Genomic DNA, 20,067 nt, shown 5'->3' with positions numbered 1-20,067 from the left:
TTTTAGATATGATTGCAGTCATAAAAATAAGTAAATTTTATATATACCCTACACAAGATTAGGTTTACATTTTCTGTTTGCACAGTTACCTAAGCCTTTTTATTTTTAGAATGTGTCACAACTGCATCAAGGAGATGCTTCCAGATCAAAAACCCTGAAAATAAAAACTTTGCCTTTTCTGGTTTAATGTAAGAGCCAGGTATTAACTTTAGATGTAAACAATCCACTACTGAAAGTTACTTAAGTACACTAGCCAGACAATAACATCATCATCTAGGTGATAAGTTGATATCATCAATGAAAATTCGGATGTTATAATTCTCAACACAACAATGTCAGATAAAGCTACACAAAATCTGAGTTGGATACAAATCCCTCCCTTCTTGAGAAGCGGAGATTTCAAAGTTGTTTTCATGACTACATCACGGATAATTGACTAATTGCATTCTACGGTCAAAACATTCTGATTTGAAAGTATACTAACAAAAAAGTTCAACAAGTTTTCCAAGCTAACCTAGATTTCAAAGTTGATTTAACTCTTTTGTTGATTGATCACATTTTATTTTGTTAATATATTTGTCTTCCAAAGGTATATTTTTAAAGCTAAATTAATACTTTCAGTAATATTCAAAACCTAAGCCCAAACTACATTTAATGAGAAGATACTTTTAATTTCAAATGTTACAATGTGTTTCTACTTACAATAGTTTATTTAAATTGCGTCTTTAGACAAGTGGTGTTATCAATAGTATCTCTCTACTTTTGCTCTAAGGTATTGGTTCCAATGGAGAGGAACAGTGCAAAATAATCATTCATATTCTGACCTGGATCAAGAATAGCTTGTGTCTTTAATGTCATCAGATAGAAACTTTATTACCTTTCCTTTTCTTATTAAATAGTTATTTAAAGGAAATTTCCACCGACTAGTTAAACATATTTATATTTATGTACTGGTTAATTACTGCTTATCGGAAATGCATAGATCAAAAGTGTTTCTGATTTCAGATTTTTTTTTATTTTTGGAATACTTGAAATATGCATAATGAGATATGTTGGAAATGGAACTAAAGATGAAACAAAATTCATGCATGCTTCATATATACCTCATACCCATAGACTGAAGGAAATTTTGTGCCATATTATACAATATAGAGTGTACTTACACAAACCTAGATAGTATAGCCTACTACAAACCTAGGCTATGTGATGTAATCTCTTGCCCCTACACTACAGACCTGTATAATATGTTACTGAGTGAATAGTGTAGGCAGTTGTAACATAATGCTATTCGTGTATCTAAACAAATTTAAACATATAAAAAAGATACAGTAAAAATAAGATACTATAATGTGGGAACACTGTCATGTATGAAGCCTGTCATTAACTAAAGCACTATGTGGTATGTGTTTTCCTTTATGATTTGTATTTTCCCACTAACAAGTATTAGGTTTTCAACATCACTTTTAGTTCTTTGAAATGTCAGCTAAATTTATCTAGGTGTCATTTTATTTTCTTTTGTTATTTTTATATGTCCCTTTAGGGATTTATTGTACTTTCAAAATACATGGTTTCTAAACTGTCTAGCTCTAGAAAATTCTCGGGTATTTTTAAGTTTAACCTCTTAAACTCGCTTCCATTTTTTCCATTCCTTCTACTGTCAGTAATGTTTTCTGAATAACTAACTGTTTTTTTTTTCTTTAGTAATTTTCCTTTCAGCTTTTAAAATATACTTTGTCTCATCCATGGATTGAAAAATTTTAGGTTTTATAATTTACCCTTCTATACTTTTATGAAGTTTCATTTATTCAAATATGTTTATTAGTGTTTATAGTATCTACTTCCATACTTATACCTTCAGTTTCATCTTATTTTCTTAATGCTCTTAGAGATATTTATTTATTTTATTAATAATATATTTATAATTAATAATATCAATAAGTCTTTATTTTTCTAATTGTTCTGCTACTTTTGTTTGGATTTTTGTTAATGGGCTTTATTATTTCATGTGTCTTGTAATTTTATGTTTTGGGTGTGTTCATTTGAGATTTATGTTTAAAATTATTTGGGGAATGATTTGAGGCATTTTCTTTGAAATGGAGACAAAAAGAAAAGTCCTATTTTCTTCTGTAGTAAACAAAACAAATCTCAGTAAGTTCATTTTTAGTTTTTGTTTGTTTGTTTGTTTTAAATTTTGTGGTTAGTGAATCATCTGGGTCCAAACCTATATGCAAGGTAGTTCATGGTCACTGATACTCAGACGAGACCCTCTCCTCTGTCTAGTGCCAAGATCAGGTCAGATGAAATCTCTTTTTATTTGCGTGTCTACCGGTGAGTTTGTGTTGGGGGTATAAATGGGGGTGTTTGGGTATTTATAGTTCACCCATACTGTGCACTGAGTCTCTTCATGAAGACTTTGATCTGACATCCCTGATTGAGAAGGTTCTTTAACATTTTTGACATGGTTAAAGAGAACAACCTTGGCAATAGTCAACTTTATCTTGCTTTTTCTTGATTTACACCCCTCACTGTTTCTTATTTACTTACTTATTATAGTTCTACCTCTGATTATTATCCATAACTTATTGGACACTCCACCATTCATTAATGAGATTTATAATTATGTAGGTATATGTATTTTTTCTAACTTTTTGGTCATTTTTCCTTTTTAAATAAAGCCAATAATTTGTGCATATATGTAAAGAAACTCATGAATCATATATGGTATCATGCATTTATACCCTAGAGTTTGCTACTATAGTGCATTATACAGTTCATCCTGTCTTGTTTATTTCAGAGCTTTTTTCAACAAACCTGTTGCTTATTACAAATATATTAGCAATGTGGCCTGGCCAATTTCCTTTCACAGTAGTTTTCATAGAAATATAATATACATATACATTATTAGGATTTCCAAATTTTTAAGTAAAGGAATAGGTATAACTATAAATATAATTTCAAACATATGTAATCTTAATCAAAATATATTGTATAAAAATGTGAAAACCTGACTTTCACCACTGGGCAATACATCCATAAAACAAAACTGCATCTGTACCCTCTAAATGTATATATGTATAGAATAGAAAAGCAAACAACCTAAATTCCTTACTTTGAGCCTTATTATAATATTGCAACATAAGAACAACTCTAAGGTGGGAATTCTGTGGAGGGAAGAAATATAAAGGTTTTATAAAATAGACTGAGGAATACAGTCAATTTTAAATTTTGTTCTAAGAATCATTCACTGTTTGAATTCTTGGAAGCGGTGGAAAAACTTGGGTTACCATAGACATGAGGCAGATTGTAGTGGGAAGCAAAGACTGTAGTCACAGTTTGGCAACTGTTGCCCAGGCAATTTGGGTTTAGCCAGATGGGTGGTGTTATGGACTGAACTGTGTCCCCACCAAATTATTGTATCAAAGCTCTGAAACCAAATATATTTGGAGATAAAGTCTTTAAGGAGATAAATAAAGCAAAATCAGGTCATGGGGTGGGACCAGAATCCACTAGAACTGCAGTCCTTATAAAGAGAAGAGGACACAAAAGCACTTTCTCCATGCCCAGAGAAAAGGCCACATGAGGATGCAGCAAGAAAGTAAGCCAGGAAGGAAGTCCCCATCAGAAGTCATCCGGGTTGACACCTGGATGCTGGACTTTTAGCCTCCAGAACTGTGAGAAAATCCATTTTTGTTGTTTAAGACCTTAGTCTGTAGTATTTTGTCATGGCAGCATGAGGAGACTAACATAGGAAAAGAAGGATGATCATGAGCTAAAGTCCTACTAGGATTAGTAAAAACTAGTCTTTCATCCATCTTTCATAATGCTATGTATGGTTCTAACGATGTTCTACAATAACGTATACTTTCTTGAATTATAGGCAACAATGAATATTTCCAAGCTGGATGTGGGGATGGAAATGCAAATTAATGTCTTTGAGACTTGGAACAGCAATCTCTGTCTGCTGTCCATGCTATCTGGAACATTGTCATGGTAGCTAATGAATGTACCCCCTTTTGGTAGACAATTGACCTGTTTGCCTTTTGGAAGTACTTGTTAGGAGAAGAGAGCAATTTGAATTGTGAGAAGGGAACACGAATGAAAAGTTTCTGTTGAGGAGATAAAACTTGACTAATTATTCTTTAAAAATATAATTTAGTAGAGTTGAAATATCATTATTCTAAACAAATTTGTAGTAAGTATGTTTTCAAATTATAGGATAAAGTATTTCAAAGGCAAAATTTTAACATTATTTTATTTATATTAAGTACTCTAAGCACCTGTGAGATTAAAGAGTTCTGTAGACCATGACTTAAAAGATCAAATCTACAGATAATTATGTTAACTCTAATTAGTATATTTAGAAATACAGGGGTGTGAAGAGTCTTTCTTTTTTTATTCTATGAATTACCAGAAATCTCTGTCTCCTTTATGATAAACCTGAATGGAATCAATTTCAAAGTGCATGTATGTGTTTAATTTACTAATCAAGATAAATTAAATAACAGGCTTTTTAAAGGAGATTGGATACCTCAGATTTGATAAAAACTAGAAACTTAAAAAGGAAAGTAGCAATGAAATACTCATAAAATTCAACACTGGAAGATATTGAGTATTATTCTCAAAGTATTATATTCCTGTACCCACATTCTTTCAATTTAAGTTTTTGCTTTAATCTCTTTTGCCTTTTGTTTTTAAAGTGATGCTTTTATTTATCTACTTATGCTATGAAATTGTCTACATGGATATTTTTGTGCTCAGAATTTTAAAATAATGCATTTATTCAAATTTGTCTAACTATTTTTTGATCGAAGTCTTATTTACTTCAAAGGAAATTCATCTTTTAAAGGACATCACTTTGAAAACTCTTTAAATGCTTTCCCTTGTTTGGGGGTTGTGGGAGGTGAATAGGAGTACTACATTTTCCTCTCCCTCCAAGCTTAACCTTGGTAAGCCTTGACTCAGTACCAGATAAATTAATTCCATATAAAACACCACCTAGTACTATATTTCTAAAATTTAATAAAGCCTTCTACTTGAGACATTATTTTATCGGTAGAAAATTTGGATTGAGTGTTTTTGAGACTGAATATATATATATTTTTAATAGCACTTCATAAATTCACTGTAGTCACTCCTTCCTATGGATGGGACTGAGAAGGTAATGTATCTTCCAGAACCAGAAAAGGTAACGTGGGCACCAGGAGTACATACCTTCTATATTACACTGATGACACCATATGGAAATCCAGTGTTGTCACAACCATCTACATTTTGAGTATTTAAGCAATATATTGATTTGTACTCCAGCTGCTTTAGATTTTGACATGTCTTAGCTGGCATTGTGTGTGTGTGTTTGTGTGTGTGTGTATGTGAGCATGTGTGTGAAAATGTCAATTATATAAAACATATCTTTGGGGTTGTGTATTTTGGTTGTTGTGTTGTTTTAATTCCATTCATTTTGGTCATGTGTGCATGACTGTATCTGTTTGATGGTGGGGTTATTTGAAAATGTTCCACAGGAGGATGTAGGATGTGATATATAATCTTTAATAGCTGTTAAATATCCATGGCCTTGAATCTCCAGTAAGTTCATCTGCCTTTTATACCTTTGTTTTCTTCTTGTAATATGTGAACCAACTGCAATACCTCCTCCTGCTTGATTCTCGGAAATAAACTATTCTTTTGCAAAGCATTTAGCCTCTTTTAAAAAGCATTAAAACGTAGCTTCCTGATAACTCTATTGCTACCTTTCTCATCTTGATTATGGATCATTTTTATGTGATGTTAGTATGTTACAAAAGGGAAGATTGTTTTCTTTACCATAAGGTACTAATTACTAGATGACACTTTACAAGTGATAGGTAGCTATTTGGTGGAGGAGGCAGCTGGTTTCAAAGGACCTGTGCATCTTACATTTTAAGACATGGCACTTGAGTATTATTTTCTAGGTTAAAAAATTACACATTTGATGATGATGCTCTTTCACAAGTACTGACATCTTTTAAGAAAAGACAAATTATAAGACAAGTCTGCAGCAGCAAATGAGTCAAATGAAGCTAACCTAATTAGCACTAATAGGACAGTAAATTTTATTATACTATTTATTGACTCCTTGCATTTACTAAAAATGTTAACCAGGCTTCAGCCATGTTATACAGCATCGAGTCTGTAGTACATCTCTAAATCTGTAGTGCAATAAAGTAGACTATCAGCATTATTTGGTGAAGTAACATATTACCCCTAGATTAGTCAGCCACTGTGGTATAGAAAAGAGAAAAAAAATTCAGGTAATTAAAGAAATCGTAAGTACTTGACATTTTACATCCAAGTTCTTTTGTTGCAATTGAGATGTTCCTACAAAATGTAATACATATTTTATCAAATTTTACTTTAAAATGAATTTTTATTAGTTTTATGAGATTAACATGTGAAAAAGCATTTTATCAAAATTTCATGGGTTCTGATTGAGAGATTATACTTATACAGCCCTCACGGTTTTAAACCTTTTGAAGAAAATTAACCAAAATCTTGGTTAATATTTTTCACGGTTATTAAACTGATTTGCTTGGGCCGTGTGTGTGTGTATCTGTGTGTATAAAACTTTGTTAGCAATAATAGAAATATGATAGATGTAATTAAATAGAATATTAAAATCTATATATTTGTGATTCTGGAAAGAGAGCAGATCCTCTCTGTCTGATTCAAAAACCAGTTATCATACTCAGTTAAAATGTTTGTCCACTTGCAGATTGATTTGGAAAGAGAGGGACAAAGAGGCATAGTGAAAGGGAGAGAAAAAAGAAAAGAGAGAAAAGAAGGGAGAGTAGAAGAAGAAGACAGAGAGAGGGCAAGAGAAGAGGTCCCTTTTTCTTGCTAGGAGTGTTTGCTGGGAACCAGGACTGGGGAAGCTATACTTGCTCACTTCCACCACTCGTCCTATCACTGCTTTCTTTGTGACCTTGATTTAGTAACTCAATTTTATGCATCTCATCTGTAGAACAGAAATGTTAACAATTACTTAATATTTGATCACTGTGATATTTGATTATGCTAAGATAGTAAATGCTACTTAAAGGTCATCATTAGTAGGGGCATTATTCTCCATCATGTTGCTGTGGGGAGGATTCGGTGAGTTAACATGTATCAAATGCTAAATGTCTCAGTCAGTTCAAGCTGCTGTAACAAACATACCTCAGACTGGCTGGCTTGAACAACATTTACTTCACATAGTTCTGGAGGGAGTAGCAGATCTGGTGTCTGAAGAGAGTTTGCTTCTTGACTTATAGATGGCCATCTTCTGGTGGTGTCAGGTGGCAGAGAATAGAGACAGAGAGGCAAGTCTCTCCAGTCTCTTCTTATGAAAGCACTAATCTCATTAATGAGGGCTCTGCCCTAATGACTTAATCTCCTCCCAAAGGCCCCATGTCCAAATACCAACCCCTTGGGAATTCCAAGTTGTTGACTGAATGCTGATAAGCTAGTGTGTTTGCAACATTTTTCTATAACACAACTCTCTGGTGTTATTTTGGAATTTTGTAATTAAAATAGAAAAAACACTTTTTAATTTAATATTTTAAAAATTCATTTGAAAGAGAAAACTTATTTCATTAGTTGCTGCCATATAAATTTCTGATTCAGTAAAGAAGAGCGAATTGTACACACCGCATATGACGTACTGGCTATGTAATAGTTTCCCAATTGTGACATGAAAATATTAGGTGCATATGTTTTTAAAAAAATTGGATTCATAGAATTTCCCTCCTCAAACATTAGTACACACTTTAAAAAAGTTGTCTGTGGAAATAAATCACAACCATAGAAGACCAGAATGCTTCAACTATATCCATTTTAATTATGCCAGTATTGATGGGAGAAAACAAATCTTTCCCTCAGCAATGTTATTTTACTTCAGCAGTGACAAAAATTTTGTCATAGAAGAAAGACAGTACTACTTCTCCTTTTATATGCTAAACAATATCTCTGACACATTTTTTGAAAGTTTGTGGTGTTGCCAGTCTCAGAATTTATATGATTCATTTTGGTTCTGATTAAAATACATATAAAGAAATAAAGAATACAATAAGACTGAAATTTATACTTAGTGACAAATTTATATGGAAGTAAAATCTATTGTAAGGAAGATAAAGAGTGATCTTCTCTGGGGAAACGACACTTACTTCTAGCTTCATTCTTTTGTTATTAGGTGCCAAGCACCATATGTAATAAAATTGTTTTAAGAATTATTTGGAGGCCTAAGACAACATTAACTTCTTTCAGAGGAGATTTGCATTTACTTCTGCCAGGCACCTCTCAGAGACACTAGCAGTCCGTGGTCTCCTACCCCAGTTTCAGAGACTGAGATTGGAGGTTGGAAGTAGGGTTGCTTCACCCTTATTTCTAAGGTACAGCTTTTCATGGCTCCTTGCCAAATTCAGGCAGCTTAGCAGAGCCCCAAACTGGTTGGCTGTGAATTTCAACTTTTATCCTTCTCACAAAACCCTCAAACATCCTGCTCATATTCATAGAGTGTCAGATACCTATTTCAGAACTGAAGAGAAGAATCCTCTTTGAATTTCCGTCTCCTACCAAGATTGTGGCCTCATAAGCTTCAGAGCCTTGTAAGGCCCCAGTCCGGTTTATGCTTTGTCTATGGTTCTTAGTAGGAGGGTTGTTCTGGATTTTCTAGTTCACTTTAAGGGGACAAATGTTCCACATTTTCTGTAATTTTAAATAATTTTCCATTCCTAACGCTGAAAAAATTCCTTCTAAAATTTTGAATCTGTGAGTGAAGGTCTAGCAAGTCAAAGTTACCCACATCAAATCAGCAAAGAAAACCAAACTTTTGTGCTTTTAAAATTCATTATACTTGCTTGATAAGCATTCTGATTCTAATGACAATAACTGGAATAACATTAGACAATGAAAAGTAATCACCAGGCAAGATCATTTCATGACAAGAAAAGTATTAACTTGGGAGAAAATATTCATGCATTCATTCATGTGTTCATTTACTCAGCAAATTTCTATGAGTGCTTTGCGTATGGATGCATACAGCACTGAGCTGGGTACTGGGGGTTTATGGGATGACAGTATGGATATGGGCCCTTCCCTCCTTAGAGGGCTTCGAATCCAGTGTGTGCTGAAATGTATTTCGTGTTGATGAGCAGTAAAGAGTCATCAGTGATCAAGTTTCTATGTTTAAAGTAAAGTAGGCCTTAGAAATAATGTAATCATTCTCAGCAAACTATCGCAAGGACAGAAAACCAAATACTGCATGTTCTCACTCATAGGTGGGCACTGAACAATGAGAACACTTGGACACAGAGAGGGGAACATCACACACCGGGGCCTGTCGTGGGGTGGAGGGATGGGGGAGGGATAACATTAAGAGAAATCCCTAATGTAAATGATGAATTAATTAGTGCAACACACCAACATGGCACGTGTGTACATAGTAACAAACCTGCACGTTGTGCACATGTATCTTAGAAATTAAAGTATAATAAAAAATAGAAATAATGTAGTCAAATTTTCTTTTCTTATTGAAAAGTGAGAACTTGCCAATTAAGCTCCATTGAATTTCCCAAGGTCTCAAAGTTAGTTAGTGGATGAACGTAGAGTAAAACTCTTTCTTCCGACTCTCAGAAGAGTTCTTTTTTGTGGTAATACAGTGGCCTCTTTCATCCTCTGGGTGCTTTGAACAATCTTCACAAATACATTTTAGACATTGGAAATAATGATACAGGCTCGGAATTCATAGACATAATGACGGGAAGGCCATTTTTGTCTATGTAATTTCAAAAATTAATTATAATTTAAAAATAAAATATTTAGACTAAGTTGGTCCACTGTGTCAATCTACTATACTCATATACAATTGAACTTGAAATGGCTGGCATCAAACATGCATGAGAACTTGAAACATAATATTAGTTAAATATTACCTAAAAATCTGTTACAGTTTTTAATCAAAAGTTTATTTACTAGAAAACTCAGTTCTGCTAGTACTTTTACATTATTCTCATTATTTTATTGGTTATAATACAATCATAGTTTTATATCTGTTTTCATAACAAATTAGAGATTTATGGCACTTAAGGTAAATAAAATATTAACACATATATAGCATGCAATTAAAATGTCGTGTGTGTTTCACATTAGGTGCAATCTATGACTTTTTTTCTTCAGTATTTCTTTGCTACATGATTAAGTTCTATTATCATAGTTCAAGCTGAATTCTAATTTTTTCCTTTTAAATAAATTAAAAATTTTAAACTTTTCATGACAAATGATCATTTTATAATATGTAAAGGAAATAAAACAGACGTAATTTGCCTACAACACCAAAAGCCATTTTTTATTTTAACATTTGCAGAAGGTTGATGTGCCAAATTGCGCTTGACCCAAAGTTTGTTATTTTTAACAGTAAAAAAATTTCTAGTGTTTTTACAGAAATTAATAATGCAACACGGAGGAAAAAGTGAAGTCTTACGATGCCTATAAACTATATGCCAAATATTTGGAACAATAAGTACTCTAACTCCAGCAGCAAAATTATCTTCCTGGTACATATTCAAGTGAGGAGTTGTAATGATGTGTACATTTTATTTCTTAATGTACATTCACAGTTTGCTAAACATTCAGTTTGCAAAAATATGGAAAAATAACAAACCATTCTCATTTCTAACAAGAGAACCTAGAAGTTGCAATTTTTGTCCTGCATGCATATTCCAAGCAGCACATTAAAAAAAGGTAAGGGTCCAAAATTAACTGGCTTTTATACTAGGGTGATAGCTGCTAAGGGCATTTTAAATAGTGAGAAAGATAAATGATCTTTGAATTGCAATCCCTAGTGAAATTGAAATAAAATACAGGTTCTATTATAATAAATAAAATAGAAAACATGGTCTATGCTTCCCAGAATGCCATATTGGCAGGACAAAATTAAATAATTAGAAACTAGGACTTTAGCTCAAAATACAAAATTTATGTCAGTAGCTATCACAAACTATTTATTATTTTCCTTTGATGTATCAATAAGTAATTCATTCTTTGCTTACCTCCTTATGACCTTCATTTATCTTGGAAAAAAATGTGTTTTTCTTCTAGGGACTTTATTGTGAGAAAAATAAAGGAAAATATTACAATGTTATTATGCTTGGTGAAAAAAATTGAACTATGCATTATTAAGAATTATCACTTTGCAAATCTGTCATAAGCCACATGGGATTTCTAGCATCTTCATCTTTATCTGTTTGTTCTGTTTTGGCATATCCAGAAACCTGCGAGCAATTCTTAGAGAAACTTTTTTCTGTATACACATCAAAGTGGCAACTTTTTAATGATCCCTAAGCTAGAGAAGGCCAGATAGTATCTCCTGCCTTTGTGAAACTATAAAAAGAAAGCAGGGGATATTTTACTTCTTTTCTTAATTGCCTTCCAAATTTCTCAAGGTAAACAAAATAAATTATGTACAAAAAATGAAGATCTTCAAAGGTTGTTTGTTACGGTCTAGATATTTTTTACTTTCTAACATATATTTATAGAATTGTTATACTACAGAAAGCTTTAGGTAACAATGAATAGAGCAAGTAAGTTTTTTTTTTTTAAGTACAGTAGTAATTTAGGTGGAAGTTAGTATGATAGAGTAGAAAAACATGAAGATTTTACTGGAAGAGAGATTCTTAGCTTTTGGAATGTAGGTTTCCTTTTAAAATGGAACATTGCAAACTCAAGCTACTTTGTGTATAGGATCTGCTAATTTAATTTGGCGATTATCTAAAAATGCTGTCTCATTCTGATTGATTTTATTTATTAGCTATTAATTTCTTGTCACTAAAGAAGCTGTGTGGGTGTGTGTGTGTGTTTATGTGGAGCTAAGCATAATCAGGGGAAGGGAGATCATCTCAAATAATGTTTTCCACTAAAAATTTATCCTGGACTCTAAATTATTTTCACACAAGGAGGAGGCAGAAGGGTGCAGCAGAAAAATAATGGACACTAGAGTCTTGAGTTCGAGTTTCACATGTAACCCCTTATAGGAAGGTAATCTAAGACAATTTACTTAGATTCTCTAAATTCTTCTTGTGAGAATATGATAAACCCTATGAAATCCCTACTCTGGTGCCTGGTACGTAGATGATTGATGTTTCTCAGTAAAAGTTCCAACCATTTTTCATGAGTAGCAAAATAGATTGTAACAAGTATGTGAGTTATATTTTGCCCTGTGCTGCATGATAAACCAAAAACATAGGGGCTTAAAACCATCACCATGGGTCTAGGGTTCTGTGAATCTGGGCCAGCCGTGGCTCTTTCAGCTGGTTTTTCTCATTGCCTGGTGAGCTGCTGGGTCAGCAAGGGTTAGACTGGTTAGAATGGCTATAGCTTGGAAAACTTAATTTTTGCTCCACATGATCTCTTCTCAGTAGGCTAGCACAGTCTTTTTTCTCAGAGTGGGGACCAAATTCCAAGAAACTGAGGTGCTGCACATCAGGCTTCATGGATCAAAATGAGCAGCCAGTGATGTAGACACCAGAGTGGACCTGTATAAAGATGGCTGACTGAGAAATCTGTAGATAGCTATCAGCCTCCCCTCACTGTGAGTCTGCACACAAAGTTCTGGTGACAGGTCTGATTCTTGGTCATTATGGGCAAGACTCAGGAATAAGAAATGGGTGTGGTATTTAATAGAGCAAGAACAAGCTGGAATTTGCTGGTTACTCTGCCTCTGCCGCCACAAGAGCCTTTCAATGGGGTTCATACAGTGATAGCTATTGTTTACATCCTCATGCCAAATCACATGCAAAGCCTTTTAAATCAACCCTAACCCCAAATCATACTGGGGAGGGGACTCTGGGAAACATAGCTCTACATAAACCAAATCCACTCCTTGTCAACTTTTCATCCATTCACATATCTCTTAATTGTGTTTTTTATACCTCTAAAGTAAGTACATAAAACATTTAATTTATTTGTTGTACAGTTCTATAAACTTTACCATCTGTACAGATTTGTGTAACTATCACAAATTAAAAAACTGGATGGTTTTATCATCCTAGAAAACATCTTCATAGTTATATAATCCCCCAACCGTATACTTTCCTAACAGTGAGCCTCTGACAAACAGGAGAATCATTCCAAGACTGAATTCCTTCACTCAGTATCATAACTTTGAGATTCAGACAACTTACTGGGGGTATCAATAACTGGTTCATTTTTATTGCTGATTCATACTCCATTTTGTATACATCTACCAGTTGAAAATATTTTGGTTTGAAAAACATGGGCTCTTATGAATAGAGCTACTATGTACATTGGTGTATAGGTTTCTGTTTGGACTCAACTTTTTATTTATCTAGTATAATTCTTAGAAGTACGTTGCTGGACCATACTGTAAGTGTAAATAGAAAATTATAAGACATTGCTAAAGTGATTTCCTAAGGGCAGTACCGTTTCGCATTCCCACCAGCCTTGTCTGAGGTTGCCACTAGCTCTGCATTGTCTCCTGCTTCTGGTATTGGTATTATTTTAACCATTCTAATAAGTGTATAGTGATATCTAATTGAAGTTTTAATTTGCAGCTCCCCATAGTCTAATAATGTACATTTTTATTTGTCTATTTTCTATCTGTATATCCTATTTGACAAAGTATCTTTTCAAATTATTTGTCCATTATTAATTGTGTTTTCAGTTTCCTTTTACTTAGATTTTGAGAGGTCTTTTTATATTCTGGATACAAGTCCTTTACAGATGTAATTTTAAAAGATTTATGCAGGTGTAAAAATCTGTCCTTTCATGATTTTAATAGGGTCTTTGCAAGAAAATTTTTAAAAATACGAACTCCATTTTGTCCTTTTTATAGCTTTGATCAGGTATAAGAAACTTTTGTCTAACCACAGGACAGGAAGATTTTCTCTTTAAAACTCTGATTTTATAACTTTAGGTTTCAGACTTGGATCCGTAAAAAATTTAAGATAACTTTTTGTAAAGTTTAAGATTTGTGTCAAATTTCTTTTTTTTTTTTTTGTGTAGTGTTGGCCAATTATTCTAACTGCTGTTGAAAAAAATCACAGTTTCTGATGATAAATCTGAGGTCATTAGAATTTTTAGGCATTTCTCTGAATTTTCAGAGTGAATATTCCCTTAAAGCATTTTTTTGTTAACTTTTATTTTGCTTTCAGGAATACATGTATAGATTTGTTATATAGGTAAACTGTGCATCCTGGGGTTTGATGTACAGATTATTTCTTCACCCAGGTAATAAGCATAGACTCCAATAGGTAGTTTTTTGATCTTCTCCCTCCTCCTAACCTTTGCCCTCAAGTAGGCCCCGGTGTCTGTTGTTCTCTTCTTTGTGTCCGTGTGTACTCAATGTTTAGCTCCTACTTATAAGTGAGAACATGTAATATTTGGTTTTCTGTTCCTGTGTTAGTTCACTTAGAATAACAGCCTCAAGCTCCATCCATGTTGCTGCAAAGGACAGGATCTCATTATTTTTATGACGGTGTAGTATTCCATAATGTCTATGTACCAAATTTTCTTTATGCAATCAATGGTTAATGGACAGTTAGATTAATGCCATGTCTTTGCTACTGTAAAAAGTGCTGCAGTGAACATATGTGTACATGTGTGTTTATGCTAGAATGATTTATATTCCTTTGGGTATGTACCCAATAATGGGATTGCTGAGTCGAATGGTATGGTACTTCTGTTTTAAGCTCTTTAAGGAACCACCACACTGCTTTTCACAATGGCTGAACTAAATTAGATTTCTACCAGCCATGTATAAGTGTCCCCTTTTGTCGTCAAATTCACCATCGTCTGTGTTATAAAAATCTGTTAATCATTTTGCAAAATTTTTCTCCCATCTTGTAGGTTGTCTGTTTACTCTGTTTATAGTTTCTTTTGCTGGGTAGAAGCTCTTTAGTTTAATTAGAACCCATTTGTCAATTTTTGCTTTTCTTGCCATTGCTTTTGGCATCTTCGTTATAAAATCTTTGCCAGGGTCTATGTCCAGAATGGTATTTCCTAGGTTATCTCTTAAGGTTTTATAGTTTTTGGGTTTTACATTAAGTCTTTAGCCCATTTTGAGTTTATTTTTGTATATAGTGTGAGGATGGGGTCCAGTCTCAATCTTCTGCATATGACTATCCAGTTATCTCAGCACCATTTATTGAAAAGGGTGTCCTTTCCCCACTGCTTGTTATTGTCAACTTTGTCAAAGATAAGATGGTTTTAAATGTGTGGCTCTAAATTCTATTCCATTGGTCTTCGTACCAGTACCATGCGGTTTTGCTTATGTAGACTTGTAGCATAGTTTGAAGTCAGGTAACGTGATTTCTCCAACTTTGTTATTTTGCTTATAATTGCCTTGGCTATTCAAGCTGTTTATTTGTTCCATATGAATTTTAAGTTTTTTTTTTTTCTAATTCTGTGAAGAATGTCACTGATAGATAGGAATTGAATCTAGCACTGAATCTAAATTGCTTTGGGCAATATGATCATTTTAACCTTATTGATTATTCCTATCCATGAGCATGTAATATTTTTCCATTTGTTTATTCCATCTGTTATTTCTTTAAGCACTGTTTTGTAATTCTCATTATAGAGATCTTTCACCTCCCTGGTTAGCTGTATTTCTAGGTATTTTATTCTTTTTGTGGCTATTGTGAATGCAACAATTTGGCTCTCAGCTTGGACATTGTTGGGGTATAGAAATACTACTGATTTTCGTATATTAATTTTTGTATTCTGAAACTTTGCTGAAGCTGTTTATTAGATCTAGGAGTTTGGGGGCCAAAACTGTGGGGTTTTCTAGGTATAGAATCCTATTGTCTACAAATAGAGATAGTTTGACTTCCTCAATTCCTATTTTGATGGACTGTTTTTCTTTCTCTTCTCTGATTGCTGTAGCTAGGACTTCTAGTGCTATGTCAAAATAAGAGTAGTGAGAATGGGTATCCTTGTTTTCTTCTGTTTATTAAAAAGAATGCTTCCAGCTTTTGGCCCTTCAGTACAATGTTGGTTGTGAGTTTGTCATAGATAGGTGTCATTATTTTGAGATATGTTCCTTCAGTGCCTAGCTTGTTGTGGGTTTTACATATAAAGAGAGGTTGAATTTTATTGAAAGACTTTTCTGCAAATATTGAGAAGATCATGTGTTTTTTGTTCTAGTTCTCTTGATATGGTGAATCACATTTACTGATTTATGTATGTTGAACCAACCTTATATCCCAGGGATTAAGCCTACTTGATTGTGGTATGTACACTTTTTTCATGTGCTGCTGGATTTGGTTTGCCAGCATTTTGTTTACAATTTTATCATCAAGAATATCTGCCTAAAGTTTTCTTTTTTGTTGTTGGGTCTCTGCCACATTTTGGTATCAGAATGTTGCTGACCTTGTAGAATTAGTCCGATTGGAGCCCCTCCTTCTTAATTTTTTGAAGTAGTTTCAGTAGGAATGGTACCACCTCTTGTTTATACACTTGGTAGCATTTGGCTGTGAATCTGTCTGGTCCTAGGTTTTTTCTAGAGGGTAGGCTTTTCTTTATTTCCTGATTCAATTTCAGAACTTGTTACTGGTATGTTAAGGGAATTAGTTTCTTCCTGGTTCAATCATGGGAGGCTGTATGTCTCCAGGAATTTATCTCTTTCTTGTAGGATTCCTTGTTTGTGTGCATACAGGTGTTCATAGTAGTCTCTGAAGTTTTTTTTTTTTTTGTATTTCTGTGGGGTTGGTTGTAATGTCCCGTTTGTCAACTCTGATTGTGTTTATTTGGATCTTCTCTTTTTTCTCTTTATTAGTCTGGCTAGCAGTCTATCTGTCTTATTAATTCTTAAAAAAAAACAAAGCCTTGGATTTGTTGATCTTTAATAATTTTTTTCTCAACTTCATTCAATTTAGCCCTGATTTTGGATATTTCTTGTCTTCTGATATCACTGGGGTTGGTTTGCTCTTGTTTTCAGGGGCTCCCAAGGGAAATAATACAGTCATGGTTTCTTAGTTTCTGTTTCTGATTGGGCCAGTAAAGATCCTTCCTTAGCCCACTTTTCTGCATATCACTAGAGACAGAAACTAAAATCCATGGCTTCAAGCTGCTAAAAGCCTAAAACAACAACAAAATAATGTGAGTTGGATAAGATTGTATTTCTTTAGTTTTGATGCAAGGTTGTAAATTTGGAATCTTTCTGAGTTTCTCACGTGTGCATTTAGCACTACAGCCTTCGCTTTTAACACTGCTTTAGCTGTGTCTCACGGATTCTTGCATGTTGTATCTTTGTTCCTATTAGTTCCAAATAATTTCTTGATTTCTGCCTTAATTTCACTGTTTTATCCAAAAGTCATTCAGGAGCAGGTTGTTAAATTTCCATGTAATTATATGGTTTTGAATGATTATTTTAGTATTGATTTCTATATTTACTGCACTACTGTCCAAGGCTGTGTTCAGTATGATTTCAGTTTTTTTTTTTTTTTTGGAATTTTTGGAGGATTGTTTTCTGGTTGATTTTAGAATATGTGCCATGTTCAGATGAGGAGAATGTATATTCTGTTGTTTTTGGGTGTAGACTTTCATAGATGTCTATTACTCCCATTGTTCAAGTGTCTTTGCTAGTTTTCTGTCTCAGTGATCCATGCCTTTCTTTGTCTTTTTTGATCATTGAATGTTTAAAGTCTATTCTGTCTGGAATTAGAATAGCAGCCTCTGCTTTTTTCCTGTTTTCCATTTGCTTAGTAGATTATTCTCTATCTCTTCACTTTGAGCCTATGGGTGTTACTACATGTGAGATAGATCTCTTGAAGACAACATATAGTTGGGCATTGCCTCTTTATCCAACTTGCCACTCTGTGCCTTTTAAATGGGGGCATTTAGCTCATTTAATTTCAAGGTTAATATTGATATGTATGAGTTTGATTCTGTCATCGTGTTGTTAGCTGTTTATTATATACACTTCATTGTGTGGTTGATTTATAGTGTTAATGGTCTATAGATTTGAGTGTATTTTTGTGATGGTCAGTAACAATCTTTCGTTTACATATTTAGCACTCCCCTAATAACCTCTTATATGGCAGGTCTGGTGGTAACAAATGCGCTTGGCATTTGCTTGTCTCATAAGGATCTTACTTCTCCTCTTGTGAAGCTTATTCTGGCTGCATAAGAAATTCTTGGTTGGCATTTCTTTTCTTTAAGACTGGTTAGTATAGGCACTGAATCTCTTCTAGCTCTTGGACATTTTGCTGAAAGGTCCACTGTTGGCCTTATGGAGCTCCTTTTGCAGATAACCTGCCCCTTCTCTCTAAACCATGTTTAACAATTTTTCTTTCCTTTTGAACTTGGAGAATGACAACTATGTTTTGGGGATGATCATCTTGAATAGTACCTCACAGGGGTTCTCTGCATTTCCTGGATTTGAATATTGCCCTCTCTAGCAAGGTTGGGAATATTTTCATGGATGACATCCTCAAATATGTTTTCCAAGTTGCTTGCTTTCTCTCTCTCTCTTTAAAGGATGCCAGTGAGTGTAAGATTTGTTCTCTTTACATTATTCCATGCTTCTCAGAGGTCTTCTTCACTTTTGTTTCACTGAGTTATTTTGGAGAGCTGGTCTTCAAGCTCTAAGATTCTTTCATCAGCTTGGTTGAGTCTGCTCTTAATACTTGTGATTGTATTATGAAATTCTTGAAGTGAGTTTTTCAGTTTTATCAGGTCATTTTGGTTCTTTCTTAAAATGGCCATTTTGTCTTTTAGCTCCTGTTTCATTTTATTGGATTACTTAGATTCCTTGAGTTGTGTTTTGGACTTTTTTCTGAAAGTTGATGATATTTGTTCCTATCCCTACTCTGAATTCTATTTCTGTCATTTCCACCATTTCAACCTGCTTAAGAGCTATTACTGGGGATCTAGTGTAGTTGTTTGGAGGTAAGAAGACACGGTGGCTTTCTGAGTTGCCAGAGTTCTTGCATTAGCTCTTTCTCATTCGTGTGGGTGGCTGTTCCTTTCATCTTTGGAGTTGCTGTCCTTTGGAGAGATATTTTGGGGGGCTTTTATCTTCTCTGATGTCCTTCAGGGTTTTATTTTGGTATAAGATGGGTTCAGTCAACTTCCTTTGCTTCTGGAAGATTTCAGGTAGCCAAGCTTCAGTTCTGTGCTTCCACATGCTGTAACTCTAGGGGACTGGGACCAAGACCCTGGTTTTGTTCTCTGAACCCTTGAGGATAACCTGCTGTGTTGCAGCGATTGAGGTGTTCCTGGTCTTCTGGACACAACACTATGATGGATGTTGCTGGTCAAAGTGCTTCATCAAGGTGGTGGCAGTGGCAACTGTGCTTGCTTGCATGTGCCAGCAGGTATGGTGGTGCAGCAGGGTGCACACACATTGACTGGTGTGGGGCACTGATGGGAGACTTTGCTTTCATTTTCACAAGTGCTTCATACTGGCAATATATTTTGGTATTGTATTTTGGACTATGATCCAGTAGGTGGTGCTTAAGAGTGTTAGCCATCAGATATGCTCTTACTCGGCTGCATGGCTTTTTTGTGTGTTTCAGTGTAGTTGGCAGTAGTGTTCTGTGGTGGATGGGGAAAGAGAAGACTCCTTTACATAGTCCACTCCTGTGTCTTGGAGGAGCCCCACTGATGACTGTCTCTGTGCTCACATTTCTTTTGTTGGCTGTTCTGGTCCATGGGGCTCCCTCAGTCAGGGGCTGCAGTTTGCAGCCAGGCTGTATCCTTCCTGGGTCACCCTACACCTCCACTGATCTGTAAACCCGAGCATCTCACTTCTCTCAGTAATTCGAGAGTGAGGGCTCCTCCCTGCTTAGACACTGCCCAAACCAGTAAGTCCTGCTGAGCTAGAAGATGTGGGTGTGGGTGGGGTCACCTAATTTGTTATCTGAGTGCTTCCCAGGAAAACATGGGGTTGTGCCTGCCCAGAGACCAGGTAGTAGTGGGACCACCGGGCTGGAAGCTTTGGAAGGTGCGGCCCATCTAACTAAGAGAGGTGGGGTGGGTGGTGTACTCTCTGCTATCTAGGTGTTTTCCAGGGCAACAGGAGGCTGTGCTCCTTGG

At 34.7% G+C, this 20,067-nt stretch overlaps 1 long non-coding RNA gene across 1 annotated transcript in view; it reads right to left on the bottom strand.

Annotated features, from left to right (window-relative positions):
* The window catches only part of LOC134732703 (uncharacterized), a 154,286-nt gene that overhangs the window by 3,469 nt on the left and 130,750 nt on the right, over positions 1-20,067 (bottom strand). Inside the window, exon 2 of the long non-coding RNA XR_010116125.1 lies at positions 3,110-3,161. This is a non-coding gene — a long non-coding RNA (uncharacterized lncRNA). The remainder of the gene's footprint in view (positions 1-3,109; positions 3,162-20,067) is intronic.

Source organism: Symphalangus syndactylus, chromosome 16 (genome assembly GCF_028878055.3).
Source record: "Symphalangus syndactylus isolate Jambi chromosome 16, NHGRI_mSymSyn1-v2.1_pri, whole genome shotgun sequence".
Classification (NCBI taxonomy): Eukaryota; Metazoa; Chordata; class Mammalia; order Primates; family Hylobatidae; genus Symphalangus; species Symphalangus syndactylus.
This window is presented reverse-complemented; position numbering and strand designations above follow the sequence as displayed.